Source organism: Muntiacus reevesi, chromosome 8, assembly GCF_963930625.1.
Source record: "Muntiacus reevesi chromosome 8, mMunRee1.1, whole genome shotgun sequence".
NCBI lineage: Eukaryota > Metazoa > Chordata > Mammalia > Artiodactyla > Cervidae > Muntiacus > Muntiacus reevesi.
Window position 1 is genome coordinate 54274367 of NC_089256.1, and position 14363 is coordinate 54288729.

At 36.8% G+C, this 14363-nt stretch overlaps 1 protein-coding gene across 1 annotated transcript in view; it reads right to left on the reverse strand.

Moving 5' to 3' along the window:
* CCDC50 (coiled-coil domain containing 50) overlaps nt 1-14363 on the reverse strand; it is a 69043-nt gene that overhangs the window by 38534 nt on the left and 16146 nt on the right.

Genomic DNA, 14363 nt, shown 5'->3' on the forward strand with positions numbered 1-14363 from the left:
CTGGATCAGGAAGATCCCTTGGAGCAGGAAATGGCAACCCACTTCAGTATTCTTGCCTGGGAAATCCCCTGGACAGAGAAGCCTGGCGAGCTACATACAATCCATGGGATCGCAAACAGACACGACAAAACAACTGAACATGAACACACACACACACACACACACACACACAGACACAGACACACACACACACACAGCTTATGCCTCAGCCATCTGGGGTTCAGCAGATCCTCTCCCAGGCACTTAACGCTTATCTTGATCCTATCAGGGAAAAAGACACCTTTATTAGCCCCTCAGGCAAGAGCAGATGTATACTTAAAATGTAGTTACATTCAGTGGGTCTACACTCTCACACATGAGTTAGAACTGGTTCTCTAGGTTTCTCTAAATGTAGAGCTACCTAAAAAGAATCCACAAACCAAAAGACAGTAGGAACCTTGGAACTAAGCATCTGCCGCTAACTGTCTCCACCTGGACAGCCTCGCAGAATATTTCCTGGAGTATTTTTTTAGACACCAATAGGAAAAGATGGTCTTACAGGTTCATTCTACCCAAATTGTAATTTAAACTGTTTCTTAAAGCAAACATACACATGAAGGACTCTTGTCATGCAAAATACTGTTCTGTTTAAGGACGTGAGGCTTAGGTGATATATCCTTACTCTATTCCAAACATGTACCTCACATTAAAGAGCAAAGTTCCCAAAGCCTCAGATGCCTGCCATGTGTAGAACTCAGGAACCTGTCCTCCAGGGCTTTTATCAGAGTTTACAGACTTTTTCCTGCAGCTCTGGTTTTGTCTGTGAGGACATTTAATTAAAACAGAATGCAGAAGTATTCCTTTGCCATTCTTAGCACTTATGAATGTTCACATACACATTCACACAGCCCTGTCCCTCGTTGAGAGATAATGAAACAAAAAAGCAGGCCGAGCTTGGAGACATCAGATTACTCTGAAAAGGTCTTATGATGGAAAACCATTTCTGTCTCAAAATCATATCAAACCAAATATGACCCGCTGATCCCTGGCTCAAATGCAACCTCAAAACCAGTAATTTCAATAGAAAGTCCTATTCTTTCACACCAGATATATTCTCATAAAATTCTAATAACTGAGGCCCAGGTCAAAGTTCTCCCATATTTCACAGAATGAACCTACTTTTAAGAAAAGCTACTTAAACCTTCTGTTTAATAGGTGAGGAAAATGAGGCCTACAAGGAAGAAAGGACCTATTAAAGGTTTATACACAGACTGTTGGTGGCAGAGGTGGGAGTCAGTTTTTGGGCAAGCAAGAATTCTTTCTGTTCTTGACGCCATGACAACCCTCCTGGATTTATGGTAGACCACAGGCAGGACAGACTGCAAGGAAATACTCTACAGGGACTAACATGCTTTCTCTAAAACTTAGCTATTAATAATTAACATCAATTAATTAAATGGCTAGACATGCATGGATTTAGTTCATAGAAAATATTCAGAATGAGTTAGCCAAAATGAATGTAATCAAACCTCTTGCAGAAGAATGCTATTTTAATATAAGCACTCAGTTGTTCAGTCATGTCTGATTCTTTGTGACTCCATGGACTGTAGACCACTAGGCTCCTTGTCCTTGGGATTTTCCAGGCAAGAATACTGGAGTGGATTGCCATTTCGTCTTCCAGGGGATCTTCCTGACCCAGGGATTGAACCCACATCTCCTGTGTCTCCTGCACTGCAGGTGGTTTCTTTTATGCTGAGTCACACTGCCTTATTTTCTGAAGCACATTTATTAAACTACAAAAGCTTTTATTACTTGCAAACTAAAGGCAGTATTAATTTTAGATTAAGACTAACTTTTTAGATTAATCTTAAAGTAATGTTTTTCAAACCATGGATGGCAACATATTATTAGATTATAAAAGCAATTTATTGAGCCTGGGACAAGCATTTCAGAATGAACAACCTGGAAAATAAGAGCATATCACACACAGTAGAGGAAACTATGGTTTGGAGAAATTTTTTTTCAGCTTTACACACACATACATGTGTATGCAACATGCCTTAGGTCACATGTAAAAAATTATCATTCTGCAATTACATTCAAAAATGCTTAAAAGTCACTTCAATTTATGTTTATTAGGGCAAAAAGTTATGTCAAAAATATATTTTTTCTATCTTTTAATATTATGCTGAATAAAATAAAAATTATAAAATTAGTGCAGTTTTCCATGTGGATAACCATGTAAAGAAGTCAGCATGACATTAAAAATATGTTTATGGATATATATACCTGTAGCAAAAATATAAGTTTTTATTATTTGGTGGTGATATAACTGAACTGAGAACAGTGGTGACCCCTAGAGACACAAATACATGAGCAAGTGTGCCTTTACCACATACGCTGTTCCACTGCTTCACGAACAGAGGAGACTGAAGCAAGTAAGGCAAAATGTTAACATCTATTAAATTCAGGCGGTAGGTTCCTGGGTTTTTTTATGGTATATTTTACATATATTTATTTTCTATGTTTTCTGTACTTTTTGTAATGTTTTATATATATTACACTTAAATTCTACAACTAGAATTGTTAATATAAAAACTTAAAAAATTCACATCTTTTACTTCAGTAGCAGCATACACTATTAAACCATAAACATGATGATATATCTGACATATTATAATAAGCCAAGGAATTTATGAACTTATGATTACCTTAACAATGACTCCTGTCAATCATTTCTTAATATTTAAAAAGCAAGGCTGAAATATATTCGAGTACTGTTATTTGACCCTCAATCTTATTACAGTAGAGGCTGAACTGGTACCCACAAAATATGGGTACGGCCTAAGCTAGAAAAGAACCTAGATCTTCCATGACTACAAAGATGTACACACATTCCTACCTGCATGAGGCTATACTGCAATACACAGTTAGCCTCTAAGGTTTACTAAAAACTTCCAAATCATCATCTCATTTATACTGAAATATTACTTGCTTAATCCATAATTTCTTATACATCCTCCCTAGTCCCTTTCAAAATGAGCCTCTGCATTCTTTGCATTGCTACTCTAATGCAAGATGGGGAAGTCACACAACCAGCCACTTTTGTAAATCAGTAACCAGTTTGGGAACTACAGAAAACACTTCTCAGTCAGGACAAGTTCAGACAGGATCTTTGCTTCTCCTCTATTCTACTTTGAAGCAAACAGCTAGAAACTGTACAGAGAATAAAGAGCATCAACTTATCCGACTGTTTCCCTGCAGGCACATTTAAGAGGAACCACTGGACCCTGGGCTCTTACCCTCCCTATTCTCAAACTTTTCCCTCCCATGTTTGTTCTTATTCACCCTAATCTCAGACTACCTTTTGCCATGAATAGCCAACCGCATCATTCTCCATTCTCATCCAACCCTACAGTCTCTACATATTCCACCCAATTAGTGCTGGACGTAGCATAAAGTAAGACTTCAGGAGATGGAGATTCTCATTAATAGAAGAAAAAAAAAAAAGAAAAAAAAACTGGTCAAAAAAAATCAAAGAACAGAGTTCCATAGACAAAGGATGACGACAATATGTTATTAGTAGAAAGAGTTAAGCTCTGTTTTTGATGACAGCATCACAGAGGCTTGTAAAATTATCCAGACATTCAAATAAAAACTAGAAACCTCTTCTTTTCCCATGAAAAGAACAGTTTTAGTGATTTTAAAAATTCAGATATGTACATATATACAGTGGAACAGTTTACATAAAAGCAAGCAAGTCTCACAAATGGGAAGTAGGATTTATATAGATCTCCCACCTATTTTCCTTGAAGAGAAAGATGACTCTCACTCATCGGTGGATCCCCTTAAATAAATAAATGGCACAGTATGCACCTAGTTAATACAGTTATTCAACAAACATTTGCTGAATTCTATTATTAGCAGGGTTAAGTCATTTACAAGTCATCAAGGAGGTGGAAATGACAGAGAAGTTAACAGACAAAACAATAAATTTGATAAAGGTTATAAAGACCTATTGGAGAAAGGCATCGCAACCCACTCCAGTATTCTTGACTGCAGAATCCCATGGACAGAGAAGCCTGGAGGACTGCAGTCCATGGGGTCACAAAGAGTGAAACATGACTAAGTGATGCAAACACACATAAAAACCTATAGAAAATTCTTTGGAGGCAGAAAAATGGACAGCTATGCTTGTTGTGAAGGGGATGGGGGGGAGGGGCAGGTGCAAGGAGTGGGGGTGACCTGCAGAGCTGCATGAGGAAACCCTAAAGTAGCTAACATACAAAGCCAATGTCAAAGAAATGCTTAAGTGGTGAGCATTCTTAGCAGAGGGACCATTTAACTATACAAACTAAAAGAGGAGTAAAGAAGTCATTCCCCCTTTGCCATTTTTTTACCCACATTGCAAACATTCTGAAAATACAATTGCTATGACTCAATCTTAACAACCTTCCTCCCACATAAAAATGCCTAGATTAGTAACACACTAGTCACTAGAAACTATATCTTTCAACTATGTCTGTATTACCTTTTATGTTCTGGTATAATTTTGTGAATTGTTCTGTTTTAGTGTAAATGCTATTAGTAGTAGATAGAATATATACTCAATACTGAGAGCTGGGTTTAGGCTTGCTTTCCTTTTTTCTGTACACACGGAAACACATTCTATGCATGGGGAAGATGTTTTGTCTTGAAAAGTTTGGTAATAACAGTCAACTACAATTTACATTAATAGAGTACTTTGGAGATTACAATGCACTTTCACACTTACTTCTCCTAACCTTCTGAAGATAGAGGTTTTGTCAGTAGTCTCACTTTATTTATGAGGAAATTAAGGCTCAGAGAAATAAAGTGCCTTGACCAAAATAACACAACAAATGAGCAAATGAATTGGAAAACAAACTGAACTATTCTTGCCTCAAATACTTCTGTTCAAAGAACTTGTAGAAGAAATGGGTCTATATTTAAGTATGACAGAAAAGAGTGGTATTATTAAATACTAATTAAGATAAGACAAATATGAATTAGGTTCTTTGAAATTGAGGGCAAAATAAAATTCAGGTCAGAAAGTGGATTCCAAGTATTAAAATAGAACAATAAAAATGGGACATAGTTTACTTTATTTATCTCCCAAGAATAAGCCACTAGCAATCACAGTTGGTCTATGTTCACTTTTGAAAAGCAAGGACAAAAAAAAAAAAAAAGATTCCTGTCATTTGTACAGTGCTTCACAGATGACCTATAAGAAAAACCCTAGGCAGTAACTGCAGTGGGAAATTCCAAGGAAAATCTCCCTTTGGAATCTAACCACTTTATCCCATCTCCATCCAAAAATCAATGGCTTTCCTTTCCTTTGGTAAGACAGTATTAATGAATTCAGACTAATGTGTCTAATAGTTGTTAAAGAAAATGTTAACTAAGAAATGATAGCATATGTAAATTGCTGAGTTCTTGTTCACTGCCCTACAAGAGAAATGTCTCTAAACCATTAAAGAAGAGTCTCTTCCCTGTATTTAAAGTTTTGATAAAACTGCCTCAGTAGAAGAGAAATGGGAGGCAGGTAAACTGTGAATAGACCTCATCCTAATGCCAAATCTTTCATATTCTCAACCCCAGCAAAGTTTATGTATAGGCAGGGAAGTGACATCGACATCACCACCACTGAAACCAACTCCAAAACCAACCCCATCCATCACCACCGCCATCAGCTTCTTAGAGATGCTCAGCTTTGCCTCTTACTTAATGGAAACACTCTCCAAACAACTTGCCCCAATTATGAGCCCCCAAATAACCCCAAAATTGGGAATCTCAAAATAGTGTTGAGTCCCTGGATCACTCTAAAAATTGAAATTTCCTACTTTCAGGTAGAAAGCTGAAAACAACTAGAATAACATCTAAATAATGCTTGAGCAACTGATTTTTTAGGGATAAACGGTAACTGAAACCTTTGATCCTTCTCTGACTTTTAGTGTTTATAATTTCCATCTTGTGGTAATGAACAAAATTGAGGTACAGTATGACAGAGAGAACACAGTGGCACCTAATTTTGGCTGATATTAACAGCACAGCTGTTCTATTTTCATTTACTTTGCTCCTGGTCAAAAGTAGCCAATGGAAGGAAGCGCTACTCTTCTGATCTCAAGTCTCCAAATCCCCTGTTCTTTACAATTGACTATGGTTACTCCATCTGTCTGGGAGACAGATGATCCTTCTCAACAGAAATCTACAAAATATGGTAATTAAATCAGACCCACCTTCCTGTACTTAATACCTTTGGTAAAATTACCCCTACTTACTAACGACCCACAAAGTGCACAGAGGTTTCTGCAGTTCCTTTGTGAAAGGCAAAGATTTTCACTCCACATATTGTACAAATGATCAGGGCATCAAGTATCATTACCCACTGTTTCAATTGTTTGGGGACTTTTATGGTCATTGGTTTCGGTTTGTGTTTCTCACGGTTGGTCAGTGTGGGTGTGAAACAGAGAGAACAGGAGAGCCATACAAGTCTGAGGGGAGTCAGTGACCAGTGGATACACAGTGGGGGCAGGGACCCTTTCCTATCTGCCTGGGCAACGCTCCAGTCTCTAAAACATTCGTAACCAACCTTCAGAAAAACTTCATTCAAACGCCACCTCTTAATGAACCCAATCCTACAGAACACACAACCAAAACCATCACAACTGACGTTTTACAAAACCCAGCAGATTTACTTATGCTCATTTTCCCAATGATTTCATAACATGTAATAAACATAATGCTTGAGGACTAATCATATTATAAATACATGTATTCATTTGTTTCCCCAGCAAACATTCAAGACCCTGAAAGGCAGGAAAAAATCTTATGATCTTCATAAGATTATCCAATGTTTATCCAACGTTTTTATCCCAGTGCCTAGGATAATAATTTTCTGATAAATCCCTATAGAAAGGATGGCCCCTGAGAAAAATGACTAGTGTAAATGATATGCCATGAAATTCTGTATTTTTTGGAGGTGTGATCCATCCTGATTCTCCACCAAAACAAAGCTAAGGAGCTTCACAAATACCCACACAGCCTTAAATGCCAGTAAAGGGTTTCTGTTCCCAACATTCAGATTTCAGATGTATTATAATGGAAAGGATAATGACCTGACAGACTCCTAGAATACCTAGAAAAGTTGTACACTCAGGAAGGTGGTTAATTGTTGGTTCCTTTAAATGACAATTAAGCACATCACTCAATAAGGCTCTGAAAGTTGGGATAACATGTCAAGGATCACATAGTTAAATATGTGGCACTTCCAGACTAGACCTCAGGGCTATGAAAAATGTGTATACATGAGAACATGTGTGTTAAACTAACAACCTGACAGGGTACATAGGATGTACGTGGTGTTTTGAAGCAGAACACGCTGTGCACTAAAGGGCTGGCATGAATTTTCAGAAGCTGGAGCTAATCCCCTGAGTTGTTCGTTTGAAAAAACTGTCTCATGTCCTCAGAAGTCCTCTACAATTGTGCTCAGTCGCTCAGCCATGTCCAACTCTTTGTGACCCCATGGACTGCAACCCGTCAGGCTCCTCTGTCCATAGGATTTTCCAGGCAAGAATACTGGAGTTGCAGGCTGCCAAATAGACCTGAAGATTAGAAAATGTTAATACATTAAGTATAAGGTGAATGGAAAACGAGTCAAAATTGACAGAGACAAAAAAAAGAGGGGGGTAGAGAGAGAGTCTTAAGAAGTCTAGTAACAGAAAGATGTTTTCAAGATTAATTATCCTTCCATAAACATTACGGAAAGACAGAAAGCTACCTTTTTTTATAAAAAAAAAAAAAACAAAAAAAAACAAAAACTCCACAAAGACCAGAACAGTGTAACTCAAGATCTTCTGCAAAGCTCCACCAAATATCTACAAAGTCACCACCTTGGTCAGAAGTCCAAAATGTCTTAGAATATCAAGAGGCTTTAATCCCCTCAAAATATCACTGAAAACAATAAAGTTCCCGGATGATAGGATGAGCTTCCCAAGTTTCCTCAAATATTTGCTGACTGATTCATCACTTTCTTAAGATTATAGAAACCTATTATTAGAAAGAGTGTGAGGAGTTGCCATGTCCAACTTTATCCTGTCCAAATAATCATCTAAATATTTAACCACAGGAAGCCCACTTCCTTTTCATACAGCTTTCAGACAACTACAAAATTGCCTGTGGAAGGACTCTCCTGCTAATCTATAGATATCATTCCCTGGTCCTAGTTTCATCCTCAGAGCACTCACCTTTTCCTAGAATGTATGTAGATGCTTTGTACAAACCACTGGCACTCAGAAGTCTGTTACTTTACATACACGACAGATGACTGTTCACGTGGCATATTACATGAGCTATGCCCGGGTGAGGGAAGTCCTGAAGGTACTCAACACAATTAAGGCAGAGCCCAAGACTGATCTCCGAGCCTCTGTCTAGGATATGCCCATAGTACAGAGCCGGGGGTGTCCTAGATGGTTCAGTGGTAAAGAATCTGCCTGCCAGTGCAGGAGACGTGGGTTCGATCCCTGGTTGGGAAGACCCCCTGGAGGAGGAAACGGCAACCCACTCCAGTATCCTTGCCTGGGAAATTCTATGGACGCAGGAGCCTGGCGGGTTACAGTCTATACGGTCACAAAAAGTCACACGTGACTGAGCACATAGGCACACTATAGTGTACATGGACTACGGTTGAAATATCTGGTTTTTCAAGTTAACTTTCATTTAGAAAATACTAGAAAGAATAAACATCAAAGTCCTAACACTCATTATGTACTGTAGGAGTATAATGTAGCTTAGTTTTCTTCTAAAACGTGTTTATATTTTATTTTCTAATTTATATATCATGAAATGGAATCTTATCATTCATAATCCCTTTCTTAATATTTTATAACATTTTATAACAAAAAGATAGATATATGTTTTTAATCCTATTTAAGCATCTAAATGGTGAAGCAGGAAATATTTACTAGAGAAAAAAATGAGTTGCAGTAGCAATGTTTATTTACTCAATTTAATTATATTAATACTGTTTCCTCAAGATTAGAGAATAAGCTTTTTTTTTTTTTTAAGGAGAAAAGTATGCTAACAAAAACAAAGTCTATGTAAGGCCCCAAATTTGTATCTGATTTTCCTGAGAACCAAAGCAATCAGGAAAATATGAAAAGATGCTCAGTTCTCATTATCAAAAAGGAGAAAAATCACCAGTTCCTGACTGAAGAAAAATGCTTTACTAGCACCAAACATGAAAGCAAGATCAGTTAACACAGGAACGTGAGTAGCAAACATTAAGTTATATAATAGACTCATATACAGTTTGAGTATGAGTTTTAAACATGTCTGCATATATACAAACATATACACACAGCTTCAATAAAAAGCACAAGCCTGAGCTCAGTAAGGAGATGTTAAAAAAGCAAAATAAGTGATTTAATCCAAACATTTAATTCTGATGCAATTCATCAAAATAGGTTTCTGAGTTTCTCCCTGCCCCCCTCAGCCTCCCTCAATTCAAAGTTAAATGAAAACCTCAGTAACCCAAACCACTTGTTTGGCAAGGAGATATATTATAGCTAACCACAGACACACTAGATTGCAGGCAAGTGGGTTTGAAAATGCTGAGATAATATGTCCTCAAATCAGAAGCACTACTTTAATATCACAAACCATCTACATCATTATCAGAGACCACAGGGTAACTGGGTAGCTCACTGGAAAAGTGAAAATGGCCGAGTCAGAAATTTCCATATGACAGGGAGAAAGACTGGCGATGAGACAAATACTGAAAAAGAGGACAGTGAAAACAGGGAGCGAGGTGGCAGGGTGAAAACACAGCAAATTTTACTCATCCTGGTAAACTGTTGGACACAGGGAAGACTTTCCATTAGGAAATACCTGACTCAAGTTATCATAAATGATTAAAAAAAAAAAAAAAACCCACAAAGAACCTCACAAGCTTCCTGGGCTACAGGCATAAACTTCATGGAATGGTGCTCTGAAGCCAAACCTTTCTGTGTTGGCAGTAACAAAATAAAAAAGTTACCCAAGAAAAGTTACAACTCTCCAAAACCCCAAGTCAGGAGGCGTTCAGATGGCCCAGCATCAGATGGAACAGGTATTAGAAAAGATTTCCTTAAACTGAACCAATTCTGTATGTTCTATCCATCCATTATTCTATCCACTAGGGTCAGGAAAAAAAACTGTTTTCACATTGTTTATGGCAGCTACTAGTCACATATAGCTATTTATTTAAATTGATTTTTAAATTATAAAAATCCAATTCCTCAGTCCCACTAGCCACACTTCCAATGCTAAATAGACATATAGGATTGGTGCTTACCATTTTGGACAGTGAGAAATACAGAGTACTTCCACCACCATGCAAGATTTGTTGGACAACACTGCTCTGAACATTAATCACAGTATAATAAAAAGGACAATATCAGTTTAGACAACCAGACCACTCAGCAGCATTTAAAACCACTTTAATCATGTGCATGTGTGTGTGTGTGTGTGTACGAGAGCAAGAGAGAGAGAATGCATGCTTGTTTTAACCAACAGACATAACTCACTTTGCCAGGATGGACAATCAATGATCCTAATCTATTTCTAGTCTTGTAGTAGCTACTGATTTAATTTCAAAATGTTTTATGCTTCTTTTCCTCAGCCTTAACGTGATGGTAGTTTTGCTAACCTCAGCCACATGAAAAGAGAGATTTTCTACATTTATCAAGTAATTACTATGCAGATATAGTCATACAAAGTGAACAAATATCCTCTTGGAAAGGAAAGTGAGCTCTTTCAATACAGTTACAGTAATTTGATTCTGTGAAATACAATCACCACTGAATAAACCTATCAGATCTCTAATACCTTACTGATTATTCATCGAAGAATTCTGGATTCTCATCAGCAAAGAAACGCATTTGTGAATTTCAACTGTCTTATAAAATTAAGTTAATCATAACCAGAGAAGACTTCTCCTAAATTTACTGTCTTTGGTGGCTTTCTTAAAGAACAATTACATTTTACATGGGTGCTTCACTTCAGAACAATTCAGGAAAATATGAATTTACACAGCAGCTAATTACCATGTACATTAAATAAAAATGATTAAAAAAGAAGCACTCCTGCTTTAAAATGATTCAGCTCATTTCCAAATAGATTTTTAAAGTTTCATATTTAAACATTAAAAAAGATGACTATCAAATTACACTTAGGAAAATAAGAATCTCTTAAACAGTGTTTTCTGTAGTGCACTGCATAGAGTCCTGGTAAAGAGATAGTCAGTAAATACCTACTGCATACAGATGCACTTTAACCAAGACTACGCTTACTTAGATTCTAATCCTAGCTCTAACATTCACCAGATGAATAATCTCAAGTAAATTAATATCACTTACATTTGCTCACCTGTAATATGAGTAATAATAACCATTATAGTACTTAAGCATCAGAGGAAATTTGTATTTTTTTACATTTTTTTTAATTGGTGGAAAATTGCCTTACAATGTTGTGTCGCTTTCTTTAAAACAGAAGTACTCACAAATTATTCCAACAGAGATAAACCTTTTATGTAGAAAACAACAGGCCACTGATAACCACAGGGGTCTTCAAAAGGGTAAAATACCCCTAGATAAGCAGTGGCAGACAATTTTTTCAAAGCAATTTTCCACTATGAATACCCTCACAGAAAAAAAAATTATTTCTTTAATTTTTACTCCACGTATCCCTAAAGAAACTACAACGTTCTGTTCCTCTATTTGAGGCACTTTTCCTGGCACTTAAGCCCTCAAATGGTTTGGCAGGCCTCAAATGGTTTGGTTTTTCTGTTTGCCTTAGCCTAGAAAGAAAAGCCACCCATCTCCTTAAACCTCTGTAGGATAAACCCAGTCATGCCCATTAAAACCCAAAAGATCACACCAATCCAACTTAAGTACAAGTTTACACCAAGGGAAGAAAAACCATTTTGCCTTTATTGGCTTCATATGACAAGTTTCCTTAAGTACTAGCTACTGCAAGTTTTATTTATCCTTGAGTCAGACATTTCCACTCTCAACTTTTCTGCAAGCAGATACATTAGCTAGCACTTTCGTGTTAGGATTAGTAAACTCATTTCAGCTTCAAAAAATTGAGAGAACAGTAATACTCAAAGTTTAAAAAAAAAAAAAAACTGCTCATGGGATAAATAGGTATGGGAAAAATATTCTTACAATCTTGTTCCCATAAAGCAAACTGCAACACTCACAGTTCCACTGTGATAACCATTTGTCAGAATTCTACACACATTTCCAGTCATCTTGAACTATGTAAATCTCAAAGTATGGACATAAAACAAATGGGTGATCTCGAGATTTATGGAATCTTACTCTGACATGTTGCCATATGTTCAATAATTGGTCATGTTTACTGACTAAAAATGTGTTTTTTGGTAAAGTATCTTAAGATCATGGTTACATTCCTAGAGTCAACTCAGTTTTTACACTTACTAGGGGATTGCCTCCCTGAAATACCAGACTGCTCTTATAAGCAGGATTACACTAAAATCAGAGTTCTTCTCCTAGAAATACTCTATACAGGAGAAGGTTAAGGACCCAATTGCAAATTGGAAGAAGTGAGCCTGAGTTCCAAAGTATAGCCAGAAACTTCCTAAGCAGATAATAGGGAGTTGTGTGCAGATTTTAAGAAAGGATTCTGTCAATCACTTTGGGTTTCCGTGTATTGATAGTTCATCAGAGGGGATATTTTACTTTATTTTTTTTTTCTTTTTGAGGAAGAAATCTGTATTCACCTTAGTGGTATTTAAATTAGATGTGAACTTGTGATTATCCTCTATTCCCAAAGAAAACTGGAAACTCTATGAATGGAAAAGAGAAGCAAAAATTGAAGTTCAGTAATAAATTCCAATAAGGAGGATGCTGAGGTTTCTTCAACCACACAAAAGTAAACAGAGTACATAAAATGGCATCATGGTTCTGATTTGGATTTTTCATGTTTAAAAAGTGTTTCAGAAAAGAAAAAACACCTTTAGAGCTATAGAGAGCAGGATTCAAATACTGCATTCTTATTGGCTAAAAGATTTTAGACAAATTATTCGATCTCTTTGAGCGTCAGGTTTCTCATCTGCGAAATGAAGATAAATGTTTTGAGGACTAAACTAGGTAATGATGGGCCAAAGAAAATATCTGTCACTCGGTAAGAGGAAGTTCAATAAATGGAACTTCCAATTACTATTGGTATCATCAGAATTAGGGGCTTCCCTGGTGGCTCATATGGTTAAGAATCTGCCTGATATTCAGGAGACACGGGTTGGATCCCTGAGTCGGGAAGATCCCCTGGAGAAGGGAATGGCTAGCCACTCCAGTATTCCTCCTTGGAGAATTCCATGGACAGATGAGCCTGGTGGGCTACAATCAATGAGGTTGCAGAGAGTCAGTCATGACTGAGCAACTCACACTTTTTTATCAGAATTAATGAATTTTTATAATTAGTTATTTTTTATTAAGTACTTCTTTTAGGCAGGTCCCACTAAGTCACTGATCTAATACAGAATCTATAACGGAATAAGCAATCACTACTTTCTCTCATGAATGCATGGAAATATTTCCTGGCAAGGAATTACAATATAATCAACAGCTGACCACCATTCAATAGCTCTTTCCTACATTATACGTTTTCTCATGAGGGAGAACACGTTTTCCACATGTATACATTGTGGGCCTGAGTTAAAAGAAAATCAGAATGCCTAGAATGTTTAATAAGCTCCACCACACCAAACTTTTTTCAGTTGAATATTAAGGATTAGAAAGCAAAGAAGAATTCTATGTGCAAGTCATGTAGTTACAGTTTACCAAAATATAGGAATCATCAAAGTATCACCATCAGGTATGGTGGGAGAGCAGATTATTGAGTAGAAGTACAGTCAGTCAAAATCTAAACAACATATTAACATGGAGATTTAAAATACTGCATGCCTAAAACTAGATGTATTTTCCTAACTTCTGTTTCTTGGATTGTAAAAGCTTTCTGCCAAATCCACATGGCATTTTGGTATCTTACTATACAAAAATTTAGTAAGATACCAAAACACTACATGCATTTAGGTACCTCTTTCCCAGGCTGAAGTACAAAAAGCCCAGTTCTTTGTTCCAGATACCAGTCAGAATCAGAACCTCAGTGTCCTGACCTATTAAGGAAACGGTTCAAATTATTTTTAATAATTCCTCCAACTTAGATAGAGAGGAGTATGAAGTGTAGTTGTTTCAGTGTAAGTGATACACATTTGTCTCAAGTATATGAGCACATCATCTAAAAATGTGATAAGCACAGCCTATATAGATTATCCGTACAGGAAGACTGTTGTACTTTCTTCT